The sequence below is a fragment of the Galleria mellonella genome, unplaced genomic scaffold, assembly GCF_026898425.1.
Source record: "Galleria mellonella isolate WM207_F2 unplaced genomic scaffold, CSIRO_AGI_GalMel_v1 utg352, whole genome shotgun sequence".
Lineage (NCBI taxonomy): Eukaryota > Metazoa > Arthropoda > Insecta > Lepidoptera > Pyralidae > Galleria > Galleria mellonella.
In genome coordinates, this window is record NW_026442084.1 from 6,130,964 (window position 1) to 6,157,990 (window position 27,027).

General features: G+C 34.0%; 1 protein-coding gene across 1 annotated transcript in view; it reads right to left on the reverse strand.

Annotated features, from left to right (window-relative positions):
- LOC113519441 (uncharacterized) overlaps nucleotides 1–26,806 on the reverse strand; it is a 767,542-nt gene extending 740,736 nt beyond the window's left edge. The window contains exon 1 of the mRNA XM_052897047.1: nucleotides 26,503–26,806. The gene's annotated coding sequence lies outside the window, so the exon portion shown is untranslated. The remainder of the gene's footprint in view (nucleotides 1–26,502) is intronic.
- Nucleotides 26,807–27,027: the final 221 nt, after the last annotated feature.

Here is a 27,027-nt window from a genome sequence, read left to right on the forward strand (position 1 = left end):
CTAACGTGCGATTGTATCGTGACAAATAAATATCACAATGTACGGAAGGCCTTAAGTATTAGGGGTGTCAGTTAATAGTGTAGAACCATTATTCAACAATCCGAGACGGATGTGTCAAACGTGGAATTAAAAAAGTAAAACATTCCATAGATTAATTCCAAGAGAAAGAAGTTCTGCGTGCAGTTAGTGGTTAGTTTAACGAACTATCATTTCGGAACTTCTTTTTATCTCGCTCGGTTTCCTTCATTTTGACAAATTCAGATTTTTTTACCCTTCCAAAGGCTTTTTCTTCGATTTTCTTGCTTGTTAGCTCAGAACTCCGTCGTTTTTAAACCAATTTGGATTTTTATGTGAAAGGAAAAGTGATATTTTCAGATTGATCCCATGGAAATTTTATCATAAATGTGTTGAGCAGTTTGGTTTTTAAATTAAAATAACTGATTTTAACAAATTTTAGAATACAAAAAAAAAACACTGAAGTTAGTATTTTTTTTTTTTTTGTATGGAACATAACCTATTTGTTGACAATTCTTTTTGTTATTGATATCTGTCGATATCGGTCACAGAAAGAGTTATTATAATATAACACAAAAAAAAACTACTTTAATTGAAGAAAAACCAGTTATTTCGCATTAAAAACTAAACTACTGAACTGATTTTGATAAAAATTTTATATTAGTGAGATACGCCGTGTGGTCCCAGCATAGAATGGACCACACCTTCCTTCGCTGCAGATGTCGTAAGAGGTGACTAAGAAAACATTAAATCAAGGAATGGGCAGCAGCATCCTTCTTAAAACATCACCAATCTTGCAGTTATCAACCAGCTAAGCGTAACAACTATTAGCAAAACTCTCCTTATGCGGAAGACCTATATTCAGCAATGGACAATTATTGGCTGATATATGAATATAAAAAAAAATACTAAGATTCCATAAGAATATTACGCAAAAAACTCTAAGAGCCCGATGAAGGAACCGGGTAATCGTTAGTGCAACCGGACGTCGGCCGGCTAATGTACGGAAATACATGACAGCTCAGCGGAAGCTATGCGATATTTAGGTGTTATTTTACACGTCAATTATACATAGAATTTAAAACAACTAGATCCGTATAGAAACAAGGGCACACCGTAATAATAAATCCTATTCACATACATGTATGAAAGTTGATGCCGAGTGACTGACTGACCCATATATCAACGCACAGCCGAAACTGTTGAATCTAGAATCTTGAAATTTTACAGGTAAATTTTTTATATAGCGTAGGTGAAAAATACAAAAGGAATTTTAAAAATTTTGCTCCTAAGGTAGTAAAACAAGGGTACAAAGTTCGTATGGAATTTAGACACATGATATTTTAGATTTAGGCTTATGGTTCAAAACAAAATCCAATGTTCAGCCGAAAGCGTTGAAGCTAGAATCTTGAAATTCTGCAGGTAAGTTTTTTAGCGTACGTGAGCAATAAGAAATTAATTCTAAAAGTCCAACTCCTAAGGGGGTAAAACGGAGGTCGACAGTTTGTACGGAATTTAGAAACATGAATTTTGTATTTAAGCTCATGATTTAAAACAAAATTGGCGAGAATACTACACGTGAACGAAATTGCAGGCAAAAATTCGTGTTTTATAATATGAAAAAATAAAATAAAATAATGACCATGCCTGTTCTATCGGTATACACTGGCGGGGCATCAATGAGGGTTGAAACGACGAACATGAAATCCGGTCACCCTATCGAATCAATAGAAATTTACCATGATAGTTTTAACAGTAGCAATGGGGACTAAAATCTCAATTACTACCAATACCTTCCCTCTGTTTGGACGTTTGTTATTCATTCACGCTGAAACGACTGAATAGTTTTGATTGAAATTTGGTACACATGTAGGATATATGAAAACTAGTTCATTTTCGATCCATATCACACAAAACAGTCAGTAAACAGTCAAAGAGAATAAAATTCCTAGAGATTTCTAGGCAGATGTTGGGCTTTGTGAAGTTCTATATTTGAATGTTCCAGTAACAAAAACCAGAGGGGCTCGCTAATCCCCCAACATGCATTGATGATTTCAACGAAAACTCCATCGCGACAACACTACCGTCAAAATAACCTCAGTTCCGAACCATTATAAACTTTATCCGATTGGAATAAGATTCAAAATTATTAATAGGAACCGAAAATAAAATGATAGGCGAAACCATCCATCACATATATAGGTCGAGTGCCACATAGATGTTTAGAGTGAACTCAGAAATGTTGATCACTCGGCATTCCACAAACGAAAATAGATCTAAAATCAATGCAGTTAGACAAGTTGTTTGTTTGACGGAAAGATCGCGGCGCTCAACGCCGCTTACGGTATCTAATGGCCTATGACCTTAGATAGGAAACTTTAAGATTAAATACCCTTAATGGCATTCGAACAATAGATGATGATAAAATGACACCGGGTACTAATAAGTTTAGATATAAAATCTTTGATGTTAATCATTACGTGAACAAGTAAATTATGATTCCCAAATAAACAGTGGCATTAATTTTAGCTGTCTACTGTTAAAAATGGGCTCCGCCATACGGGGGACTTTTGGCAGTAGTTGCCACGCTCACGTTTGACAGGCCGGTTGGCAACCGCAGTTAGCCTAGTGATATTTTAAGGGAGACGCTGTCCATCTGTCGACCATTAAGTTCCCTTGGTCGCCTCTCACGACGAAGAAAGGGGGCAATATTAATACTGACTAGAAATCCCACTGTTTCTCAACCGGCTTCAAAACGAAGGAAAGCGCTAAGCAATGCATACGATAGAATAAAAAATTACCAAATAAATTTTGCTCTCCAAACAAAGTTGATAGCTTCTATCATTACAATATGGGAACAATTAAGAAACTAACACCGGAGTAAACTTTTTGTATCACTTCGGATTATAATTTACTCCGACTTTTTCCAAATCGGTTTATAAATCACAGAGTTCTGAGGTAACACAAAAAATACAGCTGAATTTAGAATTCCCTGTTTCTGAAGTCATTTAAATATCAATTCACACTTGACGACGTAACTGCGGAACATTGCCGCAGAAAAAACAAACAGATGAATTGACAACCTTCTTCTTTTGAAAATCTTCTAAAAAGAAGTCAATCGCAATTCGATGTCTATTTTTTTACAACACAAGGGGCAAACTAGCATGCGGCTCACATGATGGTAAGTGACTTCACCGCCCATGATTATCCACAACACAAACGGCATTGCAGGTATGCTGCCGGCCTTTTAAAAAGGAATACGCTCTTTTCTTGAAGATTATGATGTCGTATCGGTATATACATATAGGTATAACGGAAAATTAGTGAAGTAATTAATTCATAACGGCATGTGTAGTCCCGCTATAGAATAAGTAACTCCTTCCTTTCCCGCGGGTGTCGTAATAAAGCGACTAAGGAGAAGAAGGGACAAGCAGCAGCGACGCTCTTAAAACATCTCCAAAGCCTAACTGCGGTTGCCAAACCGCCTACCAAGCGTGGCAACTACTACAAAAGCCCCCAAATGTGGACAGTTAATAGATGATATGATGTTCAATAAAGAAACTGTATAAAGAAATGAACATACGTTTTAAAAACAATCACAATTCGTTAACATAAGTATTGTATGTGGTATTGGTAAAAACATACCCAGAACCAACACTCAACACCAACACTTGCAGCAGTTTGTTTGCACACTCCACGTTTATAAGTGTTTGTCGCAAAGCTATTTCTTCAAGAAAACAAGCAACCAATAATATTTGAAACGCTCAAGAACTGTGGGAAGTCGGTTGCTTTTCGACTTGTATCCAATAACGGTAAACCGGTGAGACGTTTTCTATTATGATTTGGAAAGGTTGTACTTAAGAATAAGATACTTATAAGTTTGTTGCACTTATATATGTTTAATTTATTATAATATTAATTTACAGTTATTTATATTTATAGTAATCTATATACGAACCTTATAATTATTATTTCAACCGTTAACTATCCACTGCTAAACAATAGCCTTTCCCATAAGGGGAAATGTGCTGGCAAATTTACTGGTAGTTGCCACGCTTGGCAGACGGGTTGACAACCGCAGTTAGGCTTTCAAAGATATTTTAAGAGGGACGCTGCTGCCCATTCCTCGACCATAAGTTCCCTTAGTCGCCTCTTACGACATACACGGGAAAGGAAGAAGTGGTCCATTGTATGCCGGGACCTACAGGACGAATCTTATAATAATTACGATTTTAAGTTTAAATAAATAAATTATGATTTAATTCCACATAAAAAAAAACTGACACCAAATGTGGTAGAAATCAAAGTAATTTTTTTTATTAAACATATATAACATTTTGATTTTAAAAACTAAACTACTAAATCGATTTTGATATTTCTATGAGACCCAATTTGGAAGTATATCCTTACGGGTAGATGGCGGAAAAAAGGAACCCGATTTATAGATATCGGATCGGTATCCATATTACTTACGTATTTTATACAACTAAGAATGGCAAACAAGCTGACGGCCACCTGATGGAAAGTGATAACCGTCGCCCATAGACATGAACAGTACCATGGACATAACGGAGTATACTGTTTAACCCATGATACTGAGGACTTAGTTGTTATTCTTCAGTACCCTGTAAATTCACGCCATATCACCCTTCAAACCGAAACACAGCCACGCAAACACAACTGCTTTACGGTTGAAACACGAATGAGCCAGAGGTACCCAAGCTAACTTTTGTACAAAGTCTCCCTCTGGTAAGTCTGGTGATAATCTAGTGACCACATCATCCTGAGAGAACACAGGGACAATATAGTCCATGAACGAGATCAACTTAAAGAGAATGTTCTACTCTCAACGGTTGGCTGCACTATGATAGCTCACTATTGCTTTCTACGTTTAAATTTTTAACCGATTTGAAAAGAGGAGGTTGTCAATTTGGTTGTTTTTTTAATGGTTGTTACCTCACAATTTCGTCAGCCATAAACCGATTAGGAAAATTCATCCTTTATTTGAAAAGAGTTTAGTTTCTAAATCAAACCCGGTTTTGCCACAAATGACTGTCGGTTATTTTTTTGTTGGGACACAATTATTAATTATTTTAACGTTCAATCATTATTTTTATATCATTCCGCTACAAAACTCAGAAAAATAGTTATGGCAGATCCGTGTGTATACTCATATTTAAACAAAATAAAGCGACAATGTAATATATATATATATCATGATTCACTGTTCATCCCCCAGGTTGATTGGTAGAGAAAGCTACAAGCATTAAGTCCGCCTTTTGTACCATATTTTCATAAATAAATAAATTGTAATTCCTAGCCTAGATATATCAGAAATTTAATAATCTGTCCAAACGCTCACACGTTGAATGCAATAAATATTGCATACTATGGGGTAACAACATGCTATTTGCTATCACAATCCCCTTTGCTACTGCTGGGGTGGTTTCTATTCATGTCCAGAATTGCAAACACGCGCCACATGGGAATTTAGACTTTATTGTTAAGACGTAAAGCTACCTTTCAATTTAAAACCGATCCCACCCCAGATTTATGTTAGTTATTTCATTTCACACACGAGGAAGGAAACATATCAAATGGCATTTTATACTTTATCCCCATCGGTATAGAAACTTTGGTTGGGACAAATAAACTTCTGTGCTAACAGTTTGAACCCTTTTTGTTAGATGCTCGTAAATTATCTACTTAGGTTTGCATTTGGCGATAAATTGTTTTTTTATTCCTTGTTCACCCGTGAAAGGTAATGTCAACAGTTATTTTTATTTTAATATCAAAATCTAAAGTTATTTATTGAAATTTGCCATAATTAGCATTAATTATATATTTAATATTATCATCATCACCATCATCATAACCGTCCACTGCTGAACATAAGCCTGTCTCTCGAGGGATTTTGCTAGTAGTTGCCACGCTTGGCAAGCGAATTGACAACCGCAGTTAAGATTTAGAGATATTTTAAGAGAGTTGCTGCTGCCCATCCCTTGCTCTACCTTAGTCGCCTCTTATTATAATTAATAAATATAGTATTAATTAGTAACATTTTTATCAGGTATAATGCAGACATTTACTAGAGCTTCCTCTAAACTGTATATAAAAGTCGTTTGTTTGAATACCTCTGTTCCATTCGAATTTCCAAATCGGTTTATAAATATGTAAAAACTTGGTTGAATTCTTTTTTTGTTTGTTATCTCCTTCTCCTCTCCTTCTCTTATCTCTAATCGACTTGAAAACCTTTTTTTTAAGTTGTTAATTAATATATTAATATCACTAACCATTATTACCCCCTTATTTACAACAACTAAAACCTTCTACCAACTTATTTTAAAGAAAAAAGAGTGGAAAAGAAAGAGACAAAACAGTTCAATAGCTAAAACAAGTTCATGGGAGGTTTGACATATCTATCTATACTTATAATAAATCTGTAGAGAGGTCAATTATGTACATGAAATATATTTCCAAAATAACTATCAGGGGGTGATTAGTGATCGATACTGATGCCAAAAATGCAATCAGTAAAATTTTTGTCTGTCTGTCTGTATGTTCGTTATAGAAACAAAAACTACTAGACGGATTTTAACAAAACTTGGTACAATTATTCTTCATACTCCTGGGCAGGTTATAATATACTTTTCATTACGCTACGATCAATAGGAGCAGAGCAGTGAAGGGAAATGTGTCTGTCACATCAAAACCACTGAACCGTGAGGAAAGACATAGGCTACTTTTTTTACGAAAAACGACAAAAACGCGGACGGAATCGCTGGCAACAGCTAGTTTATGAATAAGGGCGTTAGTAGTTTCTACTGAATGAACTTACATAATGCCATTTTCTAAATTCGTTTGGATCTAGTAGTTAATTGTCTCTGAATGGTTGAAAAATAATTTTGCTTAATTCGAAATTAGTTGATTTTGTTTAATGGATAACTTAAGCTAAATCCTAACCATGTATTCCTAAGGGTTGTGTTACGTATACAAAGTTGTGAGATGACGTCGTCGTTACCTCATCACTTAGTTACGACTTTTGAACTTCAAGCTCAAGTGTGCCGCCATCTGTCTTACGTCAACTCAGATTTGGTACTAGTTATTATCAAATGAGCTGTTTGTTTTGTGTGAAACAGGGTTGTCAGATGCGAATTATGATTTTTATCCATACATCAAATATTTTTTCTCTAAATCGATATAATTTTCAGGACTTTTACCCTATAACAAAGTTGTGTTGGTTTTAACTACGTTTTGTCATGTGTGTCAAAATAAACGAAAAAAGGCCATTTCTTCTGTTTCTACTTTTCCTTTCTTGCTCTTTCCGTTATGTATATTCAGACATATATTTTACTGTAATTATGTACCTCATGTACCTATACACAGTTTACAAGCACTTAAATTGTTATTCAAAATATCTTAAAAAAATTACCCAAATTTCTTCAAACCAGTTTCGCTTTTCACCAAAATTTCATTAATTGAATTTTTTTTACCCAAAACTGCAAAATAAATACCCTATCTAAGAACGCTGGTATGGAATTAAATGTATCCTTACTAATATTATAAAAAATGTATTTGTCACGTCTTAACACCTTAATAGCTCGACCAATCTTCAAGAAATTTGATCAAATAGTGTTTGGGATGGAGGAGGACATAGGTTACTTTTTATGCTGGTCACGCGAACGAGGTCACAGGTAAAAACTTGTATAAATATACTCTTTATAAAAAAAAGAACTAGTGCTCCAGCCCGGCTTGGCACGGGTAGATAGATTTTTTCTTAATAATACTGTATTACTCGCTAATAATGTAGTTTTTATAGGTGAAAGAATTTCTAAAGTCGGTTGAATAGTTTTTATTATTATTTATTTTATTTACACTTTATTGTACACAAAACTTATATCTTTATAATTTATTTTCAATAAATACTTTTCATCACGCTACGATCAATAGGAGCAGAGCAGTGAAGGGAAATGTGTCTGTTACATCAAAACCACTGAACCGTGAGGAAGTACTTAATTTACGAAAAACGACGGAAACGCGGACGAAGTCGCGGGCAACAGCTAGTATAAATATAATAGAATAGATAATATGTTATACAAAAGGCGGGCTTAATGCAAGGCAACAACAACCAAACTTTGGAATTCGTAGAACGGTTTATTGACTTCTGTATGCTTGTATAGTTATTTTCCTTCATTTTCTATATGTTTAATATATCCCTATTTTCTTATTAATATTATATATGTGTATTTATTTGTTACTTACCTCTTGGTGTTTTGGCTCAACCAATCCTCACGAAATCTTGTATACACATAGCACTTGGGATAAAGAACAGAAGTTTTAATAAAATGTTCAGGTCACAAGGACAAAGATTAGTGTAAAAACGAGTATATTTTAAAATAAAAACATCAAAATTTTACAATAGTTCCTCCTTCATATCTCCCACCCTACTAAGAATTTACATAATTACATTAATCAATCTAGATATTGCTGTGGTCTTGGTATAGAATGGGGCATTTCTTTCTTTCCTGTAAGTGTCATAGGCTACTAAGGGAACTTCATGGTCGAGGGTTGAGTAACAGTGTTTTTTTAAACATAACCAAAGCCTAACTTTGATTGCCAGGGGGGAAAGGGATTGTTAGTAATGAAGACTGAGAATCCCATTGCTAGCAATATATCCAACCAGGTCGACCTCGCGGTTCTCCCTGGAAACTATCATGGTTAATTCCTGATGAATTCATCATGATGGGCTAACTGGCCTGTTTTCATTCTAATCTATCACTCTACACTGGTGCTCCGCCAGCGTATCCCATTAGGGCAGGCGGGGTTACCATACCATTTTCACCCATCAAAAAAAAAGGTCAACTCGTCTGCCAAGCGTAATATCTGCTGGCAAAACTCCCCAATGGCAAAGGCAATCTATGGTGAGGCCTATGTTCAGCAGTGGACAGTTAACAGCTGATATGGTGATGATAGTGATGAATCAATTCATGTGTCCTTCAAATTTGTTGTTAAATTTTATAAAAAAAAAAAACAATTATAATAGGAAATGAATGAGGATTAGGTTTTTTTATAGCCATACATTTATCAGATAGAACAACACAGGCTTATGTTATATTGAGGCTGTTACCTTTTATGGCGTGTTAATATGTCAAAATAGGATTTTATTGGCTGTATTGGAACGTGCCTTGATTTTTAATGGCCAGTTTAATGGCTATGCGAAACTCATGTAACAAACGTTGGCCGGCCAATTCACATACACCCACGTAGACGGTTAACAAATTGTAGGGGTTTTTTATTCAATTATCATTTTGTAATAAATTATTGGTAAAATAAACATTAGGAGCGTTCATACTGAAGGATGACAACGTCACTATTCTTTTTTAATTTAAGTAACTTTATTGACTAAAATAAAATAAGGTAAAAAAGGCGGAGTTAATGCTAGTAGCATTCTCAGTAGAGATGACGATGATGTTGATTAGTCAACCTTTAAAATGATCAGTGAATCAGGAACTCAGTGCTTCATTATTGTGATAGGTTAAAAAAAAATAACAGCTAATAATGTATACTTACAATTATATGTTAATTTACAAAAATAATATAAACATTTTTCAATGTTTGATTGTTTGTAACACTTTATTGTACAGCAACAACTCCTTCCTTTTCCTTGGGTGTTGTAAGAGGCGACTAAGGGAACTTAATGATCGAGGGAACGGCAGTAACGTTCCTCTTAATACATCGCTAAAAGCCTAACTGCGGTTGCCAATTCGCGTGTCAGACGTGGCAATTACTGGTAAAGTCCGCCAACAGGGAAGGCCTATGTTCAGCAGTGGACAGTTAACAGCAATGTAATATTCGTATTAAAATCCGGATGACGTCGAACCATTAGAAGACTTAAGGCTCACCCAGTGGATGTAATAAATAAATAAATAAATTTGTCGGAAAAAACAAAAACATAGTGAGTTCATTAATTTTCCGTTACATATGTATATATATAGAAACCTAATAAATATAAATGTTTGGATTGAACCCGCGATCATTGGAGAATTAAGGAAGAATTAAACCGGTATACCATTAGGTACCCAAGACAAGACTGTCCCACACACGACAAGATATACCTACTTTTTTTAATCCTATTAATATTATAAATATGAAAGTCAATATGTTTACTTCTTAGCGCCTTAACGGCTCAAACAATCATCATGTAATTTATTATACAATATGAGAATAAACGATTCATGAGTTTTTTTTTCTATAACGCCTTATTCAGCCAAGATTGAAGTCTATTTTTATGATTAAAATAAAATATTTATAATAACAGTAGAATTTATTTATTTATTTATTCATTAGTACAAATATGTGTACATGGCGGACTTAATACTAAAAGCATTCTCTCCCAGTCAACAATAGGGAAGTGTCAGAATACTCGAATACGGTACTACTAATTATTGATATACATACATACTAAAATTATATATATATAAACGAATAAATATATATGAATAACAAATATACTAACACATATATGACATATACTATATTATACACGAAATTGAGAATAATATAAAGCTTATAAATGGGATAGTTTTTAGTTTTCAACAGATTTAAAAAGGACCTTCTTAATTTGATTGTATTTTTTTTTTCTATTTATTACCTAATACTCCGTCAGATGTGAATCGATTTGGATTTTTTTTTCTGAAAGGATATACTTACCAAATTGCTCCCAAAGACATTTTATCAAAATCGGTTCAGTAGTTTAGTTTTAAAGATCAAAATAACTGGCTTTAACAAAAACAATTCAAAAACCAAACAAAAAATATTTCATTCAGTTTTTTATATGACACAATCTATAATTATTTTTGTTATTATAATTGTTATAGCACGACATGTGATCACACCATTCCGAACGACATAAAGACAACGGGATCCATTAATGCATATTTGGATGTTTTTTACTCAATAATGTTTAAACAGCAGATCCCTATCTGAATGAAATTTGGTATAGGAGTAAGTTATATCCTTACATGACATATACAGTACTGAGGGGAAAGGGATTGTTAGCAATGGAGTTTGACAGCCCCATTGCTAGCAATATGCCTTATTAGGTCGACCTCCACGTAGTTCCTCCTGGAAACCATTGTGAACAATTCTTGTTGAATTCGTCACAATGGGCTAACTGACCTACTTCATCCTCACCTATCATCCTTCACTGGTGCTCCGCCGGTGTATACCGACAGCGCGGGTGGGATTACCATTCCATTATCATCCATTAAAAAAAACATATACGGTACTTTATAAGTACCATCATTATTGTATTAGCTTTTAACTATCCACTGCTGAACCTAAGACTCCCTTCTAAGGGAGTTTTGCTAGTAGTTGCCGCGTTTGGCAGACGGATTGGTAACCACAGTTAGGCTTTGGAGATGTTTTAAGAGATTCTGCTGCCCATCCCTCACCCTTCCTTAGTCGTCTCTTACCACATCCACGGAAAAGGAAAGGGTGGCCTATTCTACAACGGTTTTTGTTGTTTGTAATTATTTGGACTGACCAAAGAACGTCTAGAGGCATAGCCCTAAACACCCAAACCCGAACCGTTTCTCAAAGATCGTATCTTAAATTGGTTTGACCAGGAATCGAACCTGAGACCTCGCTGCGCAAAGCTACGAATTTATAATATAAGCAGGTCGTTTCAAAACTTGATACTATTAGTGTAAAGGAAATCTTTATAGCGGCAAAGCTTAATACATAGCAGTATCTCTATTCAACATCATTTCAGATACTCAAAGGTCGGCTCTTAGATACCTCTAAGAAATACGCCCGCCTTTGTAAAATAATCCTATCTTTTCTACGTTAATACGCATAAATCTGCGTATATTGTATAGTGGAGCTTTTAAACAAATGAGTAAGTTTTTACCGTAAATCCGTGCGTATATCGTAGACTAGTTACCCGCTGCTTTATCCGCGTGCAGTTAATAAATCCTGTGTAGTCCCGGCATAGAATAGGCCACCCCTTCCTTTCACGTGGGTGTCATAAGAAGTGACAAAGATAACTTAATCGTCGAGAGATGGGCAGCGGAGTCCCTTTTAAAACAGCACCAAAAGTATGACTGTGGTTGCCAATCCGTCTACCAACGCGTGGCAACTACTGGCAAGCCCCCTCAATTGGGATGCTTATGTTCAGCAGTGGACAGTTAAAAGTTAATATGATGACGATGACGATGATAAGAAAAAAAAAAATAATAGGTAATTTTATTTATGTAGAAAAAAACAGATGTGAAAGTAAATTTGTTATCCCTTAGTGCATTAACGGCTGTACTAATAGTCGTGAAATTTTGTATGTATACTTAGTAAGTATATATATATATATATATATATATATATATATATATATATATATATATATATATATATATATATATATATATATATATATATATATATATATATATATATATATGGAGTGGATAAGGACATAGATTACTTCTTATCACGGAAAGTGAACATATCCGGGTCATGCAGATGGAGTCGTGTATAAAAAATAGTAAATGAATATACTAACGACTATAATCTCTGATGGGCAGCCAAAAACATTTTTTTATTAGGCTTTAACCATAATACATCAGGCAAAAAGTATAAGTGTTAAAAATTACTTAACCTGCTAGTAAGATATTTACAATTTAAGTAACAGCTACACATTTGGCAATTAATTCATAGGCAATTTGTTTATTCAAAATGATTCAAATAGATTCAAAATGATAAATTTATAATCATCATCGTTTCGGTCATTATCCGTATATTGTTGGACATAAGCCTCCCCCATTGACAGCCATAAGGAATGGTCCTGAGCCACCTACATCCACTGGCTCTCTGCAATGCATTTAAGGTCGTCACTCCATCTAGTGAGGAGTCATCTGACACTGCGTTTATCCGTACGGAGTCGCCACTCAAGAATTTTTGGTTGTCGGTTCTTTGCTATGCTATGCTAGCTATGAGACCAGCCCATTGCCACTTCAGCTTGCTTATTGCTGTGTCTTTTTTTTTATACAACTTAGAATGGCAAACAAGCTGACGGCCCACCTGATGGAAAGTGATAACCGTCGCCTATAGACATGAGCAGTACCATGGACATAACAGAATATACTGTTTCGCCCATGACGTCCCCCATGCGTTGCCATTCCTGAGGACTCAGGTTATTTTGGATCTTTTACAATTTTATCCTCCTTGTTTCGGATTTATCACGCGAAGAGACGCCAAGCTTTAGAAATGCATTAATAAAAATCATATGATAATATTCTGTTGAAAAATATTTCAGATGAAATATTATGTCAGGGGTAGAAGTTTGGACGCAGCCCCATCGACTCGCGTTGTGACAAATTGCTTAAAAACAAACATTAATAGTCAAAAGTTTGTAAGTACGCCAGTTCAGTAGTCAAAAAGCAATTTTGTCTCTTTGAATTGTATTATAAAAATAATAATGATTTTAAGATGGGGCAATAACTTCTTTTTAAACTTGTGTTCAACAATTAACAATATTTGTCAGAAATAACATAGTAAGTTTTTAAAAGTCTCTTTGTTATAAAAAAGAATAATTTACGAATAAGATACTCGTCTTTTTAATAATTATGGAGTGATTAATAGTTAATTTTAAACTTTTTACATATCTAATTTTTATTGCGCACGTTTCTTATTGTTTATGTTATTATTATTTTTTTATTCATAAAATATATTATTACTTTATCACGTGGTTCCGGCATAGAATAGGCCACCGCATCCTCTCCAGTGAGTGTCGTAAGAGGCGACTAAATGAACTTAATGTTTGAAAGATGGGTAGCTAAATCTCTCTCAAAACATCATCAATAGTATAACTGCGGTTGCCAACCCGCCTGCTAAGCATTGGAACTACTGACAAAACTTCCCAATGGGGGGAGACTTATATTATAACACTCGTATCGACATTTTGAAAACACCGTGCACTTCAATTGGCAGATTCCACCACGTCATGGTCATTGCAGTCTTTTTTTCTCTTTCTTTTATGGTAAATTTCTAATTTAAAAGTGAGAAAACAGTGTAGTAGTTAAAATAGGGTTGTAAGTTTCAGTTTTTTATGAATAAAAACCTACCTATTTATTCTTTAATTCTTTCTACCCAAAGGTTGTTTGGAAGAGATTGCTTCACAATAAGACCGCCTTTTGTACTACACTATACTTATTAAAATTGTTTAATAAATCCTGTAATGTTGGTGCAATAAAGTGTTAAATAAATAAGGAGATATATTTACTAAGACTGCAACACATTTGAAGCCGTACCTCCATCTTAGACATCATCCTGCACTGCCTTACCCTGTAAGGAGTTGCCATTCTAGAACTCCAACTGTAAAATTTACTTATGAAAAAATTCATGGGGCTCATGCCTAGTTTATTTTATAAATCCTAAAACAGATACTGTCCACTATGAGCAAACAGATCTTGGTCGCCATGAAACCATAATGAGCCAACATAAACATACTGAGCAAACATAAAGTGGAGAGGAGACGGGCGTGCAAATGTTGACATATCAAGCGCCGCGGCGCAAACACGCCACTTCAATGCATTGCTCTTGCATTCATCTGGCAGAATATTCAGTGAAGAGTCAAAGTAACAAGAGGCCCCGTATATGGAGCGACAATCGTATCGTAATAACATGAAACGCATGAAGAGTATCATGGGCGACACCGTATAATATATGATGTTCATGGTACTGTTCATTTTTATAGGCGACAATTACCACTTTTCATCAAGTGGGCCTTCAGCCTGTTTGCCATTCTTAATTGCATAAAAAAAGTACCACCAGGACATCAGTACATTATGTGGTATCTGTACTTCGTGTCTGTCAAACGACTTCAAAAGGAAGTATTCAATTTGCATGAATTCTGAAACGCTTTTGATATTTTCTTTCAATCAATATGATCGATCCTCATATTCGCTCCATATTAATGTATATCCAGTTTTAAATTATATCAATTACATACTCCGGAAGGGACATTGTCCTCTTTTATTCGCCGATCTATTTAAAACTTTTTAATAAAAAACACATATTAATGACCTCCTCATTTTTAAAATTGGTTAAAGTGAAACACAAGACTGCTCAAAGTCAGTGGAAGGTATTTTTTCAATCTATTAAATAAATAAAGAGTTTCCAAACTCTGAACAATGTTTTAAAAATATTTCAAATAGAACATAAATCATTTGTAAGTCGCATCCATTACTTTTTACAGGGCAAGACAGGAGTAACATGAGAAATTAGTGGGGAGCACGTAGCATTATACTTTTTAATTCAATTAGGCCGGAGGTGCGTGAGAATTCCCCCAAGTCGTCACTCATTACTGGCGCTAACTAATTGTTTAATGGCCGCTTAATCACGATTTGTTACGCGGCCGTGATATCTTATACACTGAAAAAAAAAAAGCTCCCGACAACTGCGCGCGGTAAACTATAATATTAATTCACTGTCTCAGAACTTCTTAATGGAACTTCATTGTCCTGGTTGTAACGGCCGTTAACTATCCACTGTAGAACGTAGTCTCACCCTTAAGGGGGGGTTTGCTAGGCAAGGGAAGTGGCAAACGCAGTTTGGATTTTAGTGATGTTTTAAGGTAGACGCTGCTGGCAATCCGTCGACCATAGCTCCCTTAGTTGTCTCTTACGACACCCACGGGAAAGGAAGGGGTGGCCTATTCTATGCCGGGATCAACAGGGTTCATTAGCCTTACTTTCCTTTTATTCCTATTAATATTATAAACTAGCTGTTTCCCGTGGCTTTATCCTATTGAATCAGTATATATTTTTATATACGTATTATTGTAAACACATTGTATTTTACAATAATATATAATACATTGTATATATTTGTTGAAACGAAAAACTTATAAATATTATAATAATTGGAAAATTTTGTTTTATTTAATGTCTCATAAAACCTAAAAATGTTCAAAATCAACATACTTAATGTATGACTGTTGGGAATTTAATGAGCTTCACCCTGAAGAAGTTTCGGTTAACATCGAAGCAGTTGTTGGAAACAAACGACATAGTTTTATATTCATTCAATTCCTGCTAATAAAAATGGAGCAATTATTAACGTTAACAATGCCATTAATAAATGATATTTACGAAATTAACTATTTTAAAAAATATTTTCTTATAAAACTTAATTATTTGAAAGAATAACTATTAAGTTTGTTTACATAAAAAAAATGAAGATTTAAAAGCGCTCGTAAACAAGTCTTGTTTACGAGCACTTTTAAATTTAAATAAACAATTTGAATTATTTCAGGTTCAAATTAATAAGCAGACAATTGAATCATTTTTTTATAATATAGGTTAAAATATGAATGCTTAATTGTATGTTTGAATAACTCACCTTTTGAATCGCAACACGTAAACAACAGCAGTTGCTTGGACAACAAACCAGCCGTTTCTAGTAGCTTTGTCCGAAGTACATAAATATTCAAAGTATCCTATGTGTCCATATATAACCCACCTGTGTTCTAAATTTCATTCAAATTCATTCAGTAGTTTTATATTTACAGGATACTTTATGTACTAATTCATCGGTGAATTTATTAGACAAAGCCGCGTCACCTTAATTAAACAATCAATCTATCTATGAAATTTAGTATAATATTTATTTATTACATCCACTATATAATATACATACCATATCTCATATAGGGATGCGATTTCAGTATTCCCAACGCTAGATACAAATAAAAACTTGCTTTTTTTTTTTTTTTTTTTTTACAACACAGGGGGCAAACGAGCATGCGGCTCACCTGATGGTAAGTGACTACCGCCGCCCATGAAACACCAGCGGCATTGCAGGTGTGCTGCCGGCCTTTTAAAAAGGAATATACTCTTTTCTTGAAGGTTATGTTGTCGTATCGGTTCGGAAATAAAGTCTGATTCCAAAGAATGGTTGTGCGTGGAAGAAAGTGCCTTGAAAAACGCACGGTGGAAGACCGCCACTCGTCCAGATGATTGGGATGAAACTTTAGTTTGTGGCGGGTTGTACGATGGTGAAAATCAGCAGCAGGTATCAATCCGAACAATTCCTCAGAACACTCCCCATGATAAATTCGGTAGAAGATGCACAGAGATGCAACATCTCTGCGCAGTTTCAGTGGATCAAGCCGGACAGTAAGGCGTTGACTATCGATAATTCGAGCCGCCCGACTCTGAATGCGGTCTAACGGAAGGAGTTGGTACTGTGGCGCTCCTGCCCACAGGTGAGAACAGTATTCCATATGCGGCCTGACTTGGGCTTTATATAATTTCAGGCGGTGTTCTGGCATGAAATATCGTCTCACCCTATTGAGCACTCCTAACTTTTTGGAAGCTATCTTAGCCTTCTCCTCCAGATGACCGCAAAACTGGACGTCGCAAGATATATCAACGCCCAGAATTCCTAGACTCGACTTTTTATCAAGGGAAGTGCCCTGAAAGTGAGGAGATACGACAAACGGCGTCTTTTTTGCGGTAAACGCGCAGACTTGTGTCTTTTTGGGGTTAAAATTGGGCAAGATTTTGTTCACCCCAGATCGAAACTTGATGGAGTGAAGTTTCGATTTCAGACACAAGTCTATTCCGGCACTCATCGGTATGTGCCCGCGAGATCTTTGCATGACCGGTATATAATGTATCTCCTGTACTGTCGTCTGCATAGCAATGAATATTACTTATCTGTAACATATCATTGATATGCAGAAGAAACAGAGTCGGAGATAGCACACAGCCTTGCGGGACACCAGCATTCAAAGGTTTTAAATCAGAGCATGCTCCGTCGACTACGACCTTAATGCTACGTTCCTTGAGAAAACTGGCGACCCAAATGCACAGTCTCGCAGGCAACCCAAATGAAGGTAGCTTTGAAAGCAGCGCTCTATGCCACACCCGATCAAAGGCCTTCGCGATATCCAGACTAACTGCTAAGGCCTCTCCCTTACTCTCGATTGCCACTGCCCATCGGTGTGTTAAGTAAGCTAAAAGATCACCAGCCGAACGTCCCTGTCGAAAGCCGTACTGGCGATCACAGATCAGCTGGTGCTCTTCTAGGTACCGGAGCAGTTGACGGTTAATGATGGATTCCATAACCTTCGAGAATAAGGAAGTGATAGCTATGGGCCTATAGTTAGCTGGATCTGAGCGATCTCCCTTTTTAGGGATCGGATGCACCAGAGCAGTCTTCCAAAACTTTGGGACTATGCCCGATGAGTAGCTAAGCCGGAAAAGACGCGTAAGAACCGGAGCCAACTCTGGTGCGCACGTCCTAAGCACAATTGGAGGAATACCATCGGGCCCACTCGACTTATGGATTTCGAGGGAGAAAAGTGCTCTACGCACTGAGCTATGCGTGAATTTAATGTCAGGCATAGAGCTCCTACAACACGTGATGGTCGGTGGTGATTTCTCCCCGTCATCCAATGTCGAGTTTGACGCAAAGATGGATCCAAGAAGATCGGCCTTTTCCTTAGCGTTCTGGGCCAACGAGTCATCCTCCCTGCGCAATGGTGGAAAAGATGACTTACAGAAATTCCCTTGTGCAGCTTTGGCAAGAGACCAGAAAGCTCGAGTTCCAGAGGGCAAACTAGCCAATCTCTTGCCAATTCTACTAATATGCTCTGACTTCGCTGTGGCTATAACTCTTTTGAAAGACCTAGAGGCAGAGTTATACTTCTTTTTAAGAGCACTGGTGTTAGGATCTCGCGACGCCACACCTTTAGCCCAGGTTAGGAAGCACTCCTGTTTCAGACGAGATGCTGTTCTACAAGAGGCTCCATACCAGGGCTGTGATTTCCCGCCGACGGGCACCACAGAGTTAGGAATAAATAATTCCATTCCCTGAAGCACCACATCAGCAATGGAATCGGCAATGGCGTCGGGATCATCCAGTGTGAAGCAAACCTGCCTCCATGGGTAAGATGCGAAAAAAATCCGCATCTCATCCCAGTCTGCTGACCTGTAGTGCCAAACACGACGTCTACCCGTGGAACGTGGTGGAATCGGACTCATGAGAGGCACCTCGCTCCGCACCAGACTGTGATCCGACGATCCAAGCGGAGCTTCGACGGAAATCACATAGTTGTCTGGGTGGGTGGTCAGCAGAAGGTCCAACAGTGAAGGTGAATGGTCCAACACATCAGGTATTCGCGTAGGCGAGGAAACAAGCTGCGTCAGACCATAAGCCAAAGCAAAGTCATGAACAGATCTTCCCGCATAGTCGGTTGTACGTGAACCAAGCCATTCGGTATGGTGGGCATTAAAATCGCCAAGAATCACGACTTCAGCGGAAGGAATCTGTTCGAGCAGGGAATTTGTAGCCATTTGGACGTGCTCAATGAGTTGGTCGGTTTCGATGTTACCGCTGTGGGACCTGTATAGGCAAGTATAGTATAGTTGCTGTTCCAAAGTATCGTTTAGAAAAAGTTAATAATAGGTCTTTTAAGAGAATGAGTATTAAATGTTATAATAAAATACCGAAGATTATTTTGGATCTACCTCATATCAAATCTATATAATTCTTACAATATTAATCAATTTTTGTAAACTATAAATGTATATATTAATGTTGTAACATTGACTTAGTTTGAAATTTAAATTGTAATTTTATTTTTATTTGCCATTTCTGTCATTTTTACTATTTATAAATAGCTTTACTGACTGCTTATAATGCATGACCAAAGTGTGCACTTGGTACTAATAGTGATTTGTGTATTGTATAATGTAGTTAATAATTGAAAATTAAATATATAATTTACCTATATGAAATAACCTATCTGTACGTAAATTCAATAGTTAATATTTGCATGCCATTTGATGTGGCGAAACACAATGGACATCTTATAAACTTCACAAATGCAATACCATATCTACAATGTTTCTAGCAAATAAATATAATTTCATTTCATTACCTTTTAATGAAAATAAGATTGTTATTAATAAAAAAAGAAAAAAAAAAAGAAACACTTATTGAATATAGTCTATTACATACTAAACGACTACTTAAATGACAAATGTACATTGTCTTAGTCGATCATACATGGGCTTTTAACGACCATGTATGTTTAGACATAGTGCATTTAAATAAATACAAATAATGTTAATGAAAATTTAAAAGAGTAACTATTGAGTTTCTTGCGGGCTCTTCTTAACAAATAACAACTTTTCGAACCCTGCAGTGGATTTAAAAAAAAAGTGAATTAAAAATGCCTGTAAACAAGACGATTTGAATAAAGAAATATTTGAATTTAATGAAGGACATAGGCTACTTTTTGTCCTGGCCATTAAACATACATATACCGAAAATGTGGACGAAGTAACAAGTAAAAGGCACTTATTTTATATAAACACTATCATTTTGTGTATAAATTTGAGTTTCAAGCCGATTAGAGTTGTTATTTTTTTGTATTTTACATACGATAAGCAGCCACTTAATTATGAATTCTCATTTATTTCTCATTGACATTAACATATGCCGATAAATCACTACTATGAATAATAAAATATCATTGTATGCCGTAATAAAAATTACGGCTTGGTAACTCATAAACCATAAACAATATTTATGGGTTTTTCGTAAAATATGCATCTTTACAATATTAGCCATCGATATTAAATTGCTATAAGAATGAGAAATATTTTGTTTTACACCACCAACTGGGTAAAATTATTTTTTCCTAATTACATAAGAGTTTTTGAGAATCGAAACTTAACGGGTAAATTTAGATATATGAATATACGACTAATGTAAAATGAAACTAGTTTCTGGAAATTTTTACTGACAATTCCGAGAGTAAACAGTAATTATCTTATTAATATAATAAAATTATATATGGATGTTGTCTGTACATGGGAGATGTTTAAGAAAAATAATATGAAGTCTTAATAAGAGTAATAGAAGCCAAACCAATGGTTTTTAGAAATTTTCTCTATATGTCCGTCTGTTTGTGTGAGCATCAAAATTACTCTTGATTCTGAAAGGATTTTGATATGCCATCTAGTGGTCTATGGTCTATTTCATTTATTTTGCCACTTTTTAACGTACAAATTAACGCTTACGAAGTAGTGGGCAAAAAGCTTGTTTTTTTTATATAAAAAATAGTGTAATAAATTTAATTCCATATTGTTAACAGTGATAAAAAAGTATTTATCGTCAGTGATAAAAGTTTTTATTACTGATAGAGCTATGATTTCTGACTGCAGACATCTCTACTTCAAAACACTAGCCGTCTTACCACAAAGGTTAAAGTTGCGATAAAAATATTAAACATGCAATAGATCGGTGTTCAATACACGTTTAGACGTATTACTACAAAAGTGTGATTTACATCTGTTCATGAATAAACAAAAGTGAATTTTATTAAAAGGTGTTTAAAGTAATTGTATTATAATTCTCTATAGATTTTGGCATATAGGAAATTACATAGGAAACATTATTAGACTCACTAAACATTTGATTACTACATAGTTTTTTTTGTGTTTATTTTTTTGTAAATCTATTCCTAAAATTAAAATTTGATATCACAGAGAAATCTTTAAGAGTCAACAATATATATTTTTTTCATAAATGTAAGATAAAATTATTGTAAATTTAATTTATTATAATCAATATATCAGTAATTTCGTGAAACTATCAAATTAAAGTATTAAGTAAAAAAATTGGTTTAAAAAGATCAAAGAACTCTATTTCTTTACTCAGTTAATTTCGTTTAATCAATTTTACTGGTTTCATAATATAAATCCGGTTTAAATAAACGACGGGGGGCTCTGCGTTAATCACCATAGATTATTGTTGAAGTATAGTTTAATGTGAACTTTATATAGCAACCCTAACTTTGTTTATGGTATTATAAAAAAAAAAAAAACTTTTTGTGTGTCAATGACAGAACTGAAAAAGGATGTTTTTTTTTCTCTTCTCCATCGTTAATAATCCATTTAGTTGACTTGTAATAACATATTTAGTTGACGTGTAATAACAATAATAATCATAACAATTATAAATAAATAAATTAATTAAAAACACTGTACGCTAGCCTATACTTGGGTCAACGCATTTCCATTGCTATTCAGCGTGGAAATGCAGCAAGTATCCTAGGCACCATACCAGCTGGCAGTGATCTCAAAGAAATTTTTTTATCTTTAATTATATTTTTTTTATTTTTTGATTACTTATCTCTAATTATATATCTAGGTTATTTATACATCAATGTAATTAACATATATTAATGTTATGTAATAATAAACAGCAGTTGAATAATAATAACTCACGTGAATCATACTGTATGGTAAAACACTGTTCCATGTTCCAACAGTACCAATTTATTACATTACTTATATGTCATATTACATTTACTTGTTATAATTAACACGAAGCTAGGAAGCGTGCATTCTATGATTCATCGGTATTGGGGAGGGAACTGTAAGTAATGGAGTCTGATGGGCTCATTATTAGCTACACAGTTTGTCAAGTTGACCTGCACGCAGTCCCTCTTGGAAACCATTCTGATGAAGTCGTTACGATGAGCCAACCTGACTGGTACCCCAACAGTGTATACCGATAGTGAGGCGGGGTTACCATTCAATTATCATCCATTAATAGATTAAATTAGAATTTAAAATTGTTTTCCACAAAAAACCGACTTCATTTGTAGCAAAATTAGTTATTTTGATTTAGAAACTAAACTATTCAATCTATTCTTTGATTTGATGGCAGTGAAATTACAAGGTACAGAAGTATAACACCTAAATCCTCAGAAATAGCAACGCGTGGGGGTATTATGAAAGAAACAATATAGTTATGTTCATGGTACAGTTCATGTCTATAGGCGACGGTTACATTCCATCAGGTGGGCCCGTCAGCTTGTTTGCCATTTTAAGATGCATAAAAAAATCTTATAAAATTTCTATGGGACCAATCTGTAAGTATGTCTTTTAGGATAAAAAAAAATACAAATCGGTGTATAACCGACGTAGTTATGACGTAAGAAATATAAAAAAGAAAAATTCAACTGACTTGGGAACCACTTTCTTTTTTAATTTTTTTAAAATTAGAACGTAAAGACGTATGCGTTACAATTAACATGCAACTAGCGAGTTCGCATTCTGTGATTCAATATTTTTAAATACTTTAACAGAACAAAGGAAAATTGTAATGAACATACTGTATCGCATAAAAATTAACCAATCAGCGCTCGTATACATGGCCAATTATTATGAAATATTGATCTGAATACTGATATCGTCAACCACACCGCATGAGTGGGCATTTTGATGAAATTTTTAATTTATTCACACGACGCCATCGAGCGCGCGAGATTTTATGCAGCGGATTTTCTGTAGGTACGTGACGGCATATTTTATTCGTTCCCTTACGTTGAATTTATTAGCTGACCAGACAAAAGTTGTTTTGATCTCTACCGCCACCTACCAGCAGGCCTACTCTTGAATCCAATCTAATGCCGATGACAATTTTATACTGCACTCATGAAATAACAATTAGGAATTAAGTTTAAATTGGGAACTGTTGACAGTTTGTATTGGCAAGTTTTTATAATATGCATATATTAGAACAAAACGGAAAAATTATGTCGCTAGTGTTGCAATTCGAGAATGTGAAACATTTCAATTCCAATATCGATCTATTGGAATTTCTTTTAAGAGTAACCCCACAGGTCTATTTTTTATACAGATAAATACTGTTCTATCTGTCTAGGAGTAAACAATACTCGTTTACAAAATTTCATCAAACTTGATTGATCAGTTTCGGAGATTGGCGTGAGCGAAAAATGTGATACGGAAGTTGCATTGCGAATTACATATAAAAATTATTTATAATTTTGTTCTACAAAAAATACATAAAATTTTAATCGCGTCAAAATCAGTTATTTTGATTTAAAACCCAAATTACAGAACCAATTTTGATAAAAATTCTATAGGAATCATATAGAACATTTTAGATAAAAAAAAATTAAACTGGTTTATAAATGACGGAGTTATGAAGTAACAAAGGTAAAGAAATAAAACGAAATTAAAAAATTTCTATCATCGAGGTCAGTGTGAAAAAAAAAATTTAATTGTAATTATTACGATGTGGGAGAGATAAGATTTTACCGTCACGATATAATAAGATAGTAAATTTAATTAGAGCGGTTTAAAATTTGCACGTCCGCGGTATCGACGCGGTAAATGAAGGCATCTCCATACAACTGCATACAGTTCAAGGAAATCTTAATACAAAAAGAAATAGTGGATTTAAGTATCTTAGGGGGGGAAATCCATACCTAGTAGCAGGGCTTGTAGCAGAGTTTAATATCTATTTATAATTTATAAATATTAATAAAAAAAGTAAATAAGTACAATACATAGTTACAGTATATATTATTTAATATATATATAATTTTAACCATAGCTTGTATTTAATTTTAAATACACAATGCACAAAAGTATTATTTTTAGAACAATGCAATATTTGAATGAGTCTATTTCAATTCTCTTTATGTTCCTCCAGTGTTATTTTGAATAATATATTTGTTAATTATAATTATATAGTTATTAATTTTCACATTAAATTGTCTTCTCCAATATGCTTTTTAAACTGATTTTCTGCTTCTTTCTTCTTTTAAACAAGTAATACATTTTAAATCTTGGCAACCTTGTTATTAATGAATGTTGCCATTCTGAAATTAATTAAAAATTTGATATTTTTTTAACTTTTATATTTATACAATTAACTAAGGAATGTTATATAAATATTTGATTTATCTTCAATGGTAACAAATTCAATGAGTACATATTAATGACATGATGATGATGTTTAAAAAAATGTTGTTGATTTAGTGAATAAATAATATATTTAAAGAATTATACTGTTATTCAGAAGTGATTTTGCCACACAAAATTAAAAATTTATATCCTGTTACTGATAAAATTAATATGGTATGAACTCTATTAATAGCAAAAAACAAAACATAATTGAGTTCAGAATTGCCAATGCAATTAAATGTAATATTTTCCATTTGTTTGGGATTACTTTCCACTGATTGATAGTTGTTATACCTGAGCTCACTTCTCTTTTATGGATGTCATCTTTCAGACAGTGGATGACCTTTTCTTTGTCCATCTCTCTCTCTCTCTCTCCCTCTCTCTATTACCTCCACCAAATTTCACATATAATATCTACTTAAAAACATGAATTTCATATTTATGCATGCCATGTTTAAATTTAAATAAATTTAGTACATTTATTTAAATTTATTTAAACTACTACTTAAATTTAATATACCTAGGTGATAAATTTATTCTAGTCTGCCTTTTAAACTATGTAATATGGAGTGATAAATATAATAATTATAAATAAATATATTGACTAATTATTGTATTTTCAATTCAACATGAATGAAACAAATTATAAATAATTCATATTAGAATATCTCCTTGAAAGCCTTTTTATTACAGTATTTCTTTTTATACCTATTTATATAGGTAAAGATACAATTAATTTGTTTGCTAAATAATAATATAAAGCAGATTTATTTTTACCTTTAATGAATATTTTAAGGTTGTTATCTAATTATATTTTTTTCTGCTTAAAAAAAAAAGTAATTAGACATATATACACACAAAGTTTATATCAATAAAGTAAGTAGTATTTAAGTATTTATATCAATTAACTTGACTTACTCATGGATAGATAGATGGATAACAAGAGAGACATTTAACAAGAATTTACATTAATAATTTTATATGTACCATACCTATCTGTCCACCCCACAAGGGGCATTACATGAAGATAAAAAAAAAATATAGAGATATAGGTATGTGTCTCAGATTAGATAGATCCTAATATACAATAATACAAACATAATAACAGTTGAAGGGACACTTGAATTAAGTACCTATTTAACAACATCATTTCACTAATTTCAAATAAGAAATACTCTATTAAAACGGGTGTAAATTAATTACGTAAGAATTTACTAACATAATAGAAACGAGACTAGATGCATCCAGAGTGGAGGCTGTATAAGATCGAATCACGATATTGGTTCAATGACCCAGAAGTAAAAAAGGCAGTAAGTACATACCCACATACCAACTTTACGATACAAATAAAATTCTATAAATATCATAGAAACATAATATGTAATAGGATGAACATAATTATTTATTAGATATTCTCCTTATATATTATTTATTCTATGTAAATCTATGTAAATGAAGGCAAGGATGAAATATGATGAGTAATTTTACTCAAGTGACGAAAAATATACCTACATGTAGTCATTCCAATAAGAATATAATGCTATAGAATTGATTCATTATTTAAATTTTGAATACATTTTAATAAGTATGTATGAAGTTGTAAGTACATTCAAGTTTCAATGCACTTACCGAACATGCGCGGAACGAAGTAAACAAATTCTAAGTTTCCTACAACTTTAATTTATATAAATTTTACCTTTATCGATGAACGCAGTTGTTCCAGGTTCAAAATCCACTTAAAAACGCACTATCCACTTTGAATCACAACATTCCTCAAAAACACTGACTTAAAACTAGTAGCTTCACTCACAATCGTCGCCGCACTTTTTAAGTGAAAATTTTAATGAAACAACACGATATAGTGCTCAGACGCGTTATAATAGTATCTATTACAACTTTTTCACTTAGTTTCCAGTAATTCGTCACTGTATTTCGTGTAAAACTTAAAATATCGTAGTAAACAATCGGAGCACCGTTCGGCACACGACGGCCATCTTCCGCCAACGCGATGTTTGAGGTTATCTCCGCGAGAGGGCGCGTTTAACTCCATTTATGCCTGCCACACAATCTCATCTATTATTAATTTACAATTATACTAAACATTATTGAACTATTATCAGTGAGGAAGATTAATTTTATTTACTTCAATTTGTTCTACTAAATACATATTTATCCTTTAAAAAATTTTATTCTTGTAATTTGTATTTTGATTGTCAACAAA